Source organism: Vicia villosa, linkage group LG5 (genome assembly GCF_029867415.1).
Source record: "Vicia villosa cultivar HV-30 ecotype Madison, WI linkage group LG5, Vvil1.0, whole genome shotgun sequence".
NCBI lineage: Eukaryota > Viridiplantae > Streptophyta > Magnoliopsida > Fabales > Fabaceae > Vicia > Vicia villosa.
In genome coordinates, this window is record NC_081184.1 from 63292853 (window position 1) to 63305605 (window position 12753).

The window sequence follows — 12753 nt, forward strand, 5'->3', positions numbered from 1 at the left end:
TTTGTCAACCTTGTTCTTTGTAGAGTTGAAACGGTCTTCTTCTACTTCTTGAAGAGCATAAGACGAATCACAATCTTCAGAATTTTCAGGATGTATTTCCCAGTCTTCAGGATGAAGAGACTCATTGTCAGCGACACTTTCTGAGTCAACTGCGGGGCCATCTTCCCCTTCATCTTCAAAAATGGCATTTATGTGATAATAACCATCTTCAGGCTTGTAAACCTTGGTAGATGCATTGAAATCTTCAGTAATTTCAGGCTGCTGAGAAAATTGACAGGGCTGATAAGCCTTTTCTGGTTGACTATTGCATTCAAAGGAATCTCCCCATCCAGTTGGTTGGATATCCTCAATCGCAATCTTTGAACTTTCAGGCGCAGTGTATTTTACCATGTAATCAAATTTTCCACTTGGTTGTCCCAAGGTATCCCAGATTTCTGCAGGAACAGGCTCAGTTTCTTTGCCATTGGATTCCTCTGAAGGAGGATATGGTTCTTCCTGAGATATATATCCCGAGTCATTGAGATAACATTTCCATTCTTCTTCAGGATCGGGTAAACCTTCTTCGATGCATTCTTCAATAAGGACATTAACCTCTTGAGGAATTGGGTTAAGGAATCCTCCACTAATGAATGTTTCTTTGATCGGACGAAGGGTTTCATCCTTCTTGGTGCAGTTCGAAAACATCGGTGAACATCCGAGTCCTGCTCTGGTTTCATTCTTGGTCGGGATCACAACTTGCCCCCAGCCAGTGGTAGTTCCATCCTTTACTACTTTCACTGCCTCTTTGTATGAAGAGATTGATGCTTTCTTCTTGGAAGATTCGTCTTCTAAAGAGAGACCTTGGAACTGAGTTCCTTCCACATCATCAGCACTAATGAAAGAGAAATTGGATAAATGGCTCACCATCAAGGCTTGTTCTCCACTTATTGTTACCAATTTTCCATTTGTTACAAACTTTAACTTTTGATGGAGCGTAGAAGTTACTGCCCCTGCTTCATGGATCCATGGTCGTCCTAACAGACAGCTATAAGCAGCTTGAATGTCCATGACCTGGAAAGTGATTTGAAATGTATGTGGACCAATTGTCATGGGAAGGTTGACTTCGCCAATAACAGATTTTCGTGATCCATCAAATGCTTTGACTACTACACCACTGAACTTCATAGGCATTCCTTGGTAAGACAAGCGAGCAAGAGTCGTCTTTGGCATCACATTCAAGGAAGATCCGGTGTCTACCAACACATTAGACAAAGAATCTGACTGACAATTCATAGAAATGTGCAGAGCAAGGTTGTGATTTTTGCCCTCCTCGGGGAGTTCTTCATCACAGAAGCTTAAATTGTTACAAGCTGTTATGTTGGCTATTATCCCATCAAAGTGATCAACAGTCACATCATGATCTACAAAAGCTTGATCTAAGACCCTCATCAGGGCTTCCCTGTGTGCTTCAGAGTTTAAAAGCAATGAAAGTATCGAGATCTTCGAAGGAGTCTGCATGAGCTGATCCATAATCTTATATTCACTTCTTTTGATAAGCTTCAAAATTTCATCAAAGTCAGGATTGACATTGGTTCCACTGGATTGACCAACATCTGTGCTTGTATTACTGACAGGAGTTTCCTCAGGATTCCCCACTGATGTATTGACAGGATTTTGCCCGGTTGCAGGAGCAACAGGCTGCTTTGGAGGTAGTGGAGTATACACACGTCCACTTCTTGTTACTCGACTCACATCAGCAATGTTTACAACAGATGAGAGAGTAGGCAAAGGAACTTCTTGTCCATCTTTTATCATTGTAGCATTGTAGTTGTATGGAACTGCCTTGTCAGAGTCATAAGGAACAGGTCCAGGTAGACAAATGATTAAAGGAGCAATAGGAACCTTCGGCTTGTTGTAGGTAACTTCCATGCGCTCAGGCATGTTGAAATGAGGAACGATGACGTTAACTGTAGGCATTTCCGAGTTGATATCTGAGACTAAAAGCTCATGCGGATAACATCCTATCATGTTAACTTCATTTTCATCCCTATTTCTGTAGATCTCAATAGTACCATTATCTAGCAGTACTTGGAGATCTCTTCTCACAATCGAACATCCGTGAGGATCTATACAACATATTCTACAGGAACCATATTGATGCTGGCGAAAACTCGGCCCTCGACAGAGAGTGGCGTGCATTTGTACCAAATCGGCTCTTGAGAAGTTGATATTATAGACTCGGTATGGACCAGGACATCCATACACCATGTTTACAACATGCCCTCCATGATTGGGCAGCGGATTTGCTTGCACATTAGGATTCAAATTTCTGAAAGAGAGGAGATTAGATCTAACCAACCTCTGAACTTCATATTTCAAAGCTATGCAATGCTCAAGATCATGGCCAGGTGCTCCTTGATGATAAGGGCATGAGACCTCAGCTTTGTACCACCATGGGAGTCTCTCAGGTACTGGTGGTGGTGCTTTAGTTTGAATAAGGCCTCTTTCAATCAAAGCAGGGTACAATTCTGTGTAGGTCATTGGAATCGGATCAAACTGTGGAGCTCTTTGCACACGATTCTGATTATTGTTAAACTGCTGAGCCTGTGGTCGAGGCTGTTGTTGTTGAAACTGAGGAGTGAATCCCGGATTTGGTGTTGTATTAACGGCTGGTGCGATAGAAGCAACCTGTCGCTGACGATTGACATTTCCTTTTGGCCTCCCTTGGGATACCATGTCAACACTTTGTTCCTTCTTCTTTTGGAAACCACTTCCGAACTTTTTGGTTCCGCTTGAAGATCCACCTTCTTTAGTCAGACGTCCGGTTCGTACTCCTTCTTCTAGACGCATCCCCATGTTTACCATTTCGGTGAAATCACTTGGAGCACTAGCAATCATGCGTTCATAATAAAACGGACTGAGAGTATTCAAGAAGATCTTTGTCATCTCTTTCTCTTTTAACGGTGGATTAATCTGAGCAGCAGTTTCTCTCCATCGTTGGGCATACTCTTTGAAAGCTTCATGGTCTTTCTGAGCCATGGATCGAAGCTGATCTCTGTCCAGAGCCATATCCGAGTTATACTTGTATTGTCGGACAAAGGCCTCACCTAGGTCATTGAATGTTCGAATATTAGTGCTATCCAAGCCTGTGTACCACTTCAGTGCGGCACCAGTCAAACTGTCTTGAAAGTAATGGATAAGCAACTGATGATTATCTGCATAAGTAGACATCTTCCTGGCATACATCACAAGATGGCTTTGTGGACAAGAACTACCTTTGTACTTCTCAAAGTCTGGGACCTTGAATTTAGCAGGTATTTGTACACTGGGAACCAAACATAGCTCCTGGGCATTCTTTCCAAACAAATCTTTTCCCCGAATAGCTTTGACTTCCAGCTGCATCTTGTTGAATTGTTCTTGGAGATCTCCTACAAGGCTTCGCTGATTTGTGCTATCACCCTGATCATGATAAATCTCATTGTCTCCGTAAGGAACAGTGTGAACCGTAGGGGTCGGAACCGTTATAGTGGGTTGAGAAAGTGCCATAGTGACTTGAGAAAAAGTTACCCCCTGATTTGGAGTGAACTGTGAACTTTGTGCAGCAGGCGCTTCAGTTGTGGATGTTTGAACCCCAGAGAAATTATGACGGAAACCTGTACCAAAGCTGAAAGGCGGGCCCCAACCTTCTGGCATGGAGAAAGATGGAATACCGAATGCAACTGTAGAAACTGGAGTAGTGACTTCAGATGTTACTGTTGCTTAGCTGTTGGGTGGCAGCGTCTGATTCTGTGCGGCCATTAAGGAGTCAACCAGAGTAGTGAGACTTTCCAACTTTTCCTGAAGAGTGGTCACTGTACCACGGAGCTCAATATTCTCTTGTTCAGAGTGTTCCATTACTCTTCTTCTGCTTGAACGAGTATTGTATCTGTGATCTGATTGCGAGCGCGGTCGAGAAACTTTGAGACGCGACAGCTTGACGATCTAATGGAGAAAGATCCAAAAGATGAGACTCTATACAACATACTCGATATGCAGAATGATGTATGCAAAAAGAAATTTATGATTTTTCCAAACATTTTAAAGATTATTTTCTTGCAAACATTTGAACACAAACAAATCTTTTATTCATTCATTTTTTTTTATTGCAATAATGGGAAATGTTACAACATTGGAGCGTAGCTCCTTACAAAAGCAAATGATAAATAAAAAAGCTAAACAAATCCTAAGCATCTTCATCAGACGAAGAACCAAATGCATTGTGCAGCTTGAGCTTCATGATTTCTTTCCCATAGTGAGCTTTCAATTCGGCCTTTTCAGCTCTCAGCTTGTTAACAACATTCTTCCAATCATCAGGAGTCGGGGCGTTGCTTGTCGAGCCTTCCAGATTTTTCTTGCTTTCTTTGATGTACCTCTTGATTGCAGCGTCTTTCTGACGAATCTTCTCATCTTTACTCATGAGCCATCCATCTTGATAATAGAAAGTTTCTTCGTGATCTTTCACTCTTTTCTTCAACTTTCTATTTTCCACCTCAGTGCTACGAAACTTTTCTTCCCAAGCATCTTTTTCTGTCCTCATTTTAGCCAAAGTGTCTTGGTATTCTTTCATAGTGGGAATGTTGGGTCGTTGAGATACTGCAGGAAACATGGGTTTTTCATAAGCATAAGGCATTTGGAACTCTTTTGCTCTTTTCTTTACCCAGCAGGTGTAGGCGTCCATGGCAATGCAATTTCTTTCCTCACCTTTTTCTTTCCATCGGATGTCGTACCAAGCTCTCACCATTCTCGCTTTCAACCTTTTAGGATTATCCCCTTCTCGGTAAAAGTATCCTTCCACTGAGGGACCAGCAGGTTTAACTGAATTTGCATACCCGAGTTGTCGTCGGGCTAGGACCGGATTATAGTTAATTCCTCCTTGTGTACCAATGAGGGGTACGTTGGCGAACTCTCCACAACTATCAATGGTTTCTGTACCACAGCGAGCCAAGGTATACCAACGAATATCATTATTAGTAAGAGACATAAGTCTTCGAGGCCAACGCAAACCTTCTCGGTTTTCCGTGAAAATAGGAGACTCAGGTAAGTGTGAAACAATCCATTTGAACAACAAAGGTGCACAACATGCAATGATTCCACCGCCTTGACGATTCCTATGATGGACAGAGAAATACATGTCACCAAGTAAAGTCGGAACAGGATTTCCAATCAGAAAGATCTTTTTGGCATTGATATCAACAAAGTTGTCGACATTGGGAAACAGAACCAACCCATAGATGAGCAAGGCTAGTATAGCTTCAAAAGCTATCATGCTACCAGTTTCGATGAAATCAAAGGCTTTCTTTATCAGGAAGTGTGAGGTTAAACCCGGGAGGTTTCCTTTGGTAGTCCAATTACTCTCTACTTCAGACTTTTTCATGTGGATACTTGCTGCAATGACGTGTGACTTAGGAATGGCTTCCAAACCATTGAAGGGTATTTTGTCAGACACAGGGATACCCAAAAGATTGGCATATTCTTCCAAGGTCGGTACCAACTGGTAGTCTGGAAAGGTAAAACACCGGTAGACGGGATCATAGAACTGAACCAGAGTTTTGAGAAGTCCTTCATCAACATGAGTGTTCAGGATAGGCAAAAGCTTTCCATAACTTTTCCTAAAATTAGAAGGATCTTGTACAGAAGATGCTAACTCTCTCAGTTTTTCCACATCAGGCGCTTTGAAACCGTACTTTTTGGTATACCTTTTTTCCATAACTTAATCCTATAATGTTTGCAAAGAAAATTCTCTAAATTTTTGGAAAAATCATGTTTTTTTTTATGGAAAAAGATGGGTTTTTTTAATGAATGTATGAATGCATGGATGCATGGATGTCACATATTCAAACATGGTAAAGCAAACATGGTAGCGCAAACATGGTAACATGGTACTACAAACATGGTATACAAACATGGTAACACAAACATGGTAACGCAAACATGGTAACGCATAGGTTCAAAGGTCCAGAGTCACGAGCATGAGGTCAGAGAACCAAAAATGGGATAGATCTAGTTAATCACCTGCACAACATGTTCTACTGATACGTCAGAGTCTACATTTTTCTTTCGGATATTACCGGCCTTCCACAATTAAACTCATGAGCCAGTAATATTCTCAAGAAAAACTCGTCTGAGTGTGGTTCTCCGCATGACAACTAATCCAAGTCTTCACCTGAATAGTTTCTGCACCACAACCTAATAAGGCCAGGATGGGTTGGGGTTCTACGGCCAACTCAGCTTCTACAGTTCAATGAAAGTAATAATGTCTTCGCTACGAAACATGCTAAACATATATTACCAACAAGGAACCTCCACTGAGCGGAAGGATTCTCACGTGCGCCTGCACATGACTATACCCTCCACCTAATTTCTTATGTGTACTTAATCCGGGTTAGGATTTGTCCATAATGTATCACTTGTAACAGAACCACACATGTAACAGAACAAGAACCACACATATAACAAAAAAATGAAATGAAAAAATAAAGAAAATAGAATTAACCCTTCCTTTGGAAACAATAAAAAGATGGTCCCCAGTGAAGTCGCCATTTTTCTGTCGCAGGCGAAAAATCGTTTTGTTCCTCTTTTTTATGGGATGAGACACCTGATGCCTTCTTTGGGCTCGAGTGCTCATAAAAAATGATTTTTCTTTTGTTTCGACCAAACTTTTTATTATTTCCAAAAGAGGAAAAGGAAAAAAGCTGCAATAACCTAAAAGTGGGGGGAGAGATCTTGGGTAAGAGGGTTGGTTATACGAAGGGAAGGTATTAGCACCCAACGTATCTATAGTACTCTATAGGTTTCTTTGCTTTGTTTTTCATTCCATGTTGTTGAGAGGTTCTTGTGAAATAGGTGGGACCTAAGGTGTTTGTTTGATTATGCTCGCAAAGATCATCGCGATCCTCTGCATACATATCCCTTAGAGGGAATCAGAGCATCTGTAGCTCGGGGTCTACGGGTGCTAAGGTTTGAATGGTTTTTTTTGTTTTGTTTTGCTCGCCAAGGATCGACCTTGTGCCTACGTATTCTCAAAGGGATGTTGAGAAAGTCAGAGCAATCGTAGTTCCCACTTATGCTAGTGGAAGCAAAGGAAAATAGACAAATGTCGTCTAAATGCTAGATGTATCTAATCTATATCATCACATACATCTGTTTGATTTTTGAAAATCTTTTCATTATAAGCCCTGGGCCATGCCACTTATGGCGCTTAGAATGATAAAGATGTTTTTGTTTGTTTAACCAGCCTTGTGGCAAAAACTTTCAATGAAGTCAGCCTTGTGACAAAAAGTTTTGATTAATCAGCCAGCCTCGTGGCAAAAGTTTCAATGAAGTCAGCCTTGTGACAAAAACTTTGATTAATCAGCCAGTACGGTGGCAAAACGGTTTGATTGATTAGCCAGCCTTGTGGCAAAAAGAAGTTTGATTGATTAGCCAGCCTTGTGGCAAAAAGTTTGATTGATTGATTGTTTGTGATGATATATAAGAGATACTCCTAGCATAGAGATGAAAAATGTCTAATCTCCTAGGGTATTTGGTTTTGGATATTGGGGGATGCTTATAAGAAGCCCGTGGGTCCTTGTACGAAGCCCAAGAGGAGGCTATTCGAGGGTCCTTGCATTGTAAGCCCAAGAGGAGGCTATGGGAGGGACAATCCAGGGTCCTTGCATTGTAAGCCCAAGAGGAGGCTATGGGAGGGTCACTCGTTTGTACAAAGCCCAAGGGGAGGCATGATATAGTTGGTTTGAGCTCTTAGAGCGATTTCACCGGGAAACCATACTCTATGTCCTAACCTAAACTAGTGGAGATTCTTTGCACGAAGCCCAATAGGAGGCTATGGGGAACCTAGTGTTGTACTAAGTTGAACAAGCACACATATGAACAAACATGAACAAGTATGAACAAACATGAACAGGTATGAACAATTATATATATGACAAAGTGTGTGTATATAATGGAGTTTATGAAGGAAATATACTTGTAAGCATGATCCATTTGTATACACGAGGGCTCGGGACTTATACTCGAGGAGAGGTCCACTTGAGTTTATTCAAAGCTATGTAAATAGATATTTACAAAAGGGCTTGGGACTTATACCTACATGGAGGCCCATGTTTTTATTTTTGGGAAGGTTTAAAGAAACCTTCATTTTTGGTTTGTTATTCAAAGTTAAAAACAAATTGATTGAGATATGTACAAAAGGCGTACAATGAAATACCTAATTTCATGTACTGGAATGGGTATGTACAAAAAGGGCTTGGGACTTATACCTACGTGGAGGCCCGTGGTATATTTACAAAACATGGTTGATCGTTTTATTTACAGACGCGTCGTTTGAAAAACTGTTTGAAAGTTTTTGTTTTTGAAAGAGTTTTCTGTATAAAGAAAAACTGTAAAAAAGGAAAAAAGGAGTGGGTCTTATACTCTCTAATATTCGAGAGGCCCCACATCGTTTTGAAAATCAATTGATCAATTAAAAAGATTTAATCAATAGTTTCAAAAAGAAATGGTTTATCGTCTTTGAAAAGAATCGCGATCGCTTGTTTTAAATCGGTTTGAATTTTGAAAGGAGTCAAATTAATCAAGATAAGCAAAAAGATTATACTTAATTAACACTTAGATGATTAGGATTTATTCAAAAAATATTTACAAGTGATTAAGTTTGAGAAATCAAGTGAAAAACAATATTTAAAAGTATTAAAAAACACTTAAAATATGTTATTTTAAACTTAATTAAAAATGTATTAAACAAATATATTTTTGTGATTTTTTTTATATTCATAAAATACATATATAAAATAATAAGTGTGTAAAAAATGAAGTAAAAATAATTAATTTTGATTGGTTAAAATGATTAATGAAATTGTGAAGAAATTAAAGAAAACAAGTGGTAAAAAAGAATGGTGGGTTTTCCAACCAAAACACTTACCAGTTGAGCCACGCGCTTGGCTTGTCATGTAATAGCTCTAGTTAAAAATATTTGAAACCAACTTCAGGAATACACAAAACCAAATAAATCACACAAAATAGCAAAAGGGGGGTCCCTGTGGTTCGAACCCGCGCCCTTATTGATCAAAGACTTATAACGCACATGCTTGCCACTGGGGTGGCTGTTACATCCGGTAATAAAATACACTTAACACAATATATTACCAGCCAAGTTCTGAAAATGAAGTTTCCCACTTCATCTTCTTCATTTAAACCGAGAAACAACAATGGTGGACAACATTCGAGATCCTTCGTTTCTCAACCAAATCAAAAACTTTAAACATGAATCTTGCTCAGTTTTTCATCACGAATTCAATCATATAAATCATGAAAGCTATAAATCAAAGATAAGCATGAATTTTGGAAATCCCAAATTAAACCCTAACTGAACAAACTCAAAATTCTCAGAGCATGGTTGATTTTAATGGAAGTTATGGATTCAGTTAGCTTCGCAATGATCATGTGAACGATTCACTATTAAAAAATTATGCTATATATGCATGAATGATCATATCCAAAAACTCATAAAAACTCACCTTGGTTGGAATTTTCAGAACTCGAGAGAGTGCTTCCAGATGCAAACTTTTGATCCTATTAGCTTCCTTGAGTGTATTTGAGTGTGTTCCAACCCTTGGCTTGCTTCGAAACTCTTTGATTCGCTCCAACCAAGTCAAGTTGCAGCCACTGTTTTTTTTAATGGAGGATGAAGATGGAGGTGTTCCAGAAGTTGTTTAAGGGCTTGGATCACTTCTATGGGATATGTGGAAGATGTTTGAAGTGATAGTTTGGAAGATACACGAGTAAATCGAGAATTGGAGGTTTAAGGCTCAATTTGTGCACTTATGGAGTTTTTGTGATGAAACTGACTTTTGGATAGTTTTGTGATGGTTTAATGGTTCAAACAACTTCAAAATAATGTTTAGAGAATGCTTGGATGACACCAATAGTTAGAACTTTCTAGATTTGAAAGTTGGAGTTCTAACTTCTTTGAAAAATGGAAAGAACTTGCAAATAAGTAAGAAGTGAGAAAGCAAGTTTTTCAATGCTTTGGTGTAAGTTTTAAGTGAAATATAAACCTCTATTTATAGGCAATGAGTTCTGAATTGAAGGGCAAGCAAGTGGCTTGGATGGTTTGCAACTTGGCTTAAGAGGTAAGATAGCATCTTTTGTCATAAATGCAAAAATGGAATATTCTTCTTTGCTAATGATTGAATATCCAAGATTTTATCTTCTCTAATCCATGACTCATCAGAACATGTGAGTTATATTTATGCATTTTGTGAGGTCATGGCTTCTAGAAGAAAGCAAGCAAAAAGAATGACTTGTAAATTTGCATGCATGACTCGAAAATTATGGTCATGGAGCCATATGTTTACCTCTTGAAACCATATCAAACTTTGATGAAATTTTGATTTCTTGGATGTTTTGGAAAGTTCATGTTACACACTTCAAAAGCCTAGTTGGAAGTTTCTTCAAGACCTTTAAGGAAATGGGTGAAAAAGATCCATGAACTTTGAGAAAAATGAAGTTTCAAGTGAAATTTTCCAAAGATGCCAACTTTGAAGCTCCATATCTCTTAAATGGTTGATCTTATGGAAAAAATTTATATGTGTCAAAGTTGTTTATTGGATCAAAATCTACAACTTTCATGTTGGAAGTTTTTTTCAGTTTGTAGGTGAAATTTTGAGAAATTCCCTTCCAAAGTTTGGAAAAAACCATGAAAAACACTTAGAAATTTTTCTAAGTATGAAAAGTCAAACTTTGACTTTTTGATTCTTGATTGATTTTCTTGATTTTTCTTGATCAAATGACTTCATATATCATATATTGATGATTCAAAACTTCAAAAGTCATGGTTGACCAAAATTCCCAAAAGTCAAAGGTGTTCTTGTACAGTTGACTTTTTCAGACGAATCGCGTTTCTGGAGATTTCAAACGAAACAGGCTATCCTCACCAAATGAATGGTATGAATGGATCACATTGAAGCATTAGAGGTTATTGAGCCATGTTTTGAGTTGTAGCATCATTTCCTGATTAAAAAGTCAGTTGTTCAGTGAATTAGGTCAAAACCCTAATTGTCGACCTGATGAAATTGATGACTGTGGATCTTGAATTGAGATACAATTTCCATTGTATGTTGTCATAGGGATTATTTGAGGATGATTGAAACCTTTGATTGACTTCCTGGGGGTTTTTAGGGTTTCCCAAATGTGATCCCTGATTTTAGTCCCTGATAGTTCAAAACCCTAATCTGATGATTTGCAATTTCACTGTTGATCATTCCTTGTGTAAGAGATGTTCTGAGCCAATGGATTTAAATCAAAATGATGTACTTGGGATCTTGAGGTCATGTCCCAAGTCACTAGGTCAAATCCTGAGCAAAAGTCAGGAGTATGCTATCTTCAGTCAAAACCCTAATTTGGTTGATTCAGAGCCTTTGAGCTTGTTGAAATGAATCTCTGAGGACCAAATGTTGATTGTTGATGAAGATGATTCATTTGAGATGAAGGGAGAACAAAACCCTAATTGATTGTTACTTTTACTGATGAGTGATTTCTTGATTAAACCCTGCTAAGCACAAGTAGCAAACACAAGCTATGCAATTTGTTAGAGATGCAAATGATGCATATGCAATGATATGAGGTGGTATCTTAGGTCAAAAATTGGGGTATGACAGATCTGATCCCCCTCAACTACAAAAAGGGCGAATAAAAGGGGTTACACCAATTCTTGTACCAGAGTCCCATGGCAAGAGATCAGAATCAATAACCGGGTACTATACCATGAGTTTGTACGAATAACAGGCTTAATGTGATTACACCTGAATGAAAAAGGACCTTACCAAAAAGAGAAGTTTTAGCATAGCGGGGCGATAGGGATTAGTTTGTATAGGAATGAGGTTTATGTCCACATGTATGTGTCATCACGATACCCTTGGTTCAAAATGTTGGTACCTGTCAAACTCACCCTGACTTGAACTCTACCTCTTATGCTCGATCGCTTGAAAACATTTGTATTTCTTTTACCTAGTTCTCAGAGTTTATTTTGCTTGAGGACAAGCAAGGGTTTAAGTGTGGGAGAATTTGATAACACCGAATCACACTATGTTTTCAGTAGTTTTTATTGTTGTTTTCTTGTATTATGCTTGTGTTTTCTTTGTTTTTAGGTTTTGTGTCCATTTCGAGCTCTGCTTGAAGAAATGAGCGAAAAAGCCAGAGAAACGGAGATTTCCAGTCATTTTGCACACATGGCGTCCAGCTCAGTGCCTGCTGAAGGGAACACGGTGACATGACTAGTTTCCACCAGAGGGGTAACTGCCACCTTCCCACGATCTCCACCTCGGCCTGCTCCGCGGCCGCTGACCCCCCCTTCCCGGGCACGGTCTTTGCAAATTGATTCCCGCTCAAAAGGAGTTGAAGGGCATGCTTGTCTTTACGCAACTCCAAGGACTTCTATAAAGAGTTTCGTTTTTCATTTCTTCAAACCATCCAAGATTAGTTACTACTTAAGCCATATACCATCAGTATCTGTAAAGTGACAGTCCCTTCACATCAAAGAGCTGTTGCGCTGTAGATTGTGTCTGTAATCGAGTTTGGAGCACTTTGGTTGAAGTTCATCAAACCGCATTTACATTCCCGAATTTACTTTCCTTGTACCAGAACCAAAGACTCCCGTTGGGGCAGGTTTTTTATTGAATTGCTTTTGCTTTATTTATTTCTTGCTCTTATCATAGCCTACACGTTTTATAGGATCACACC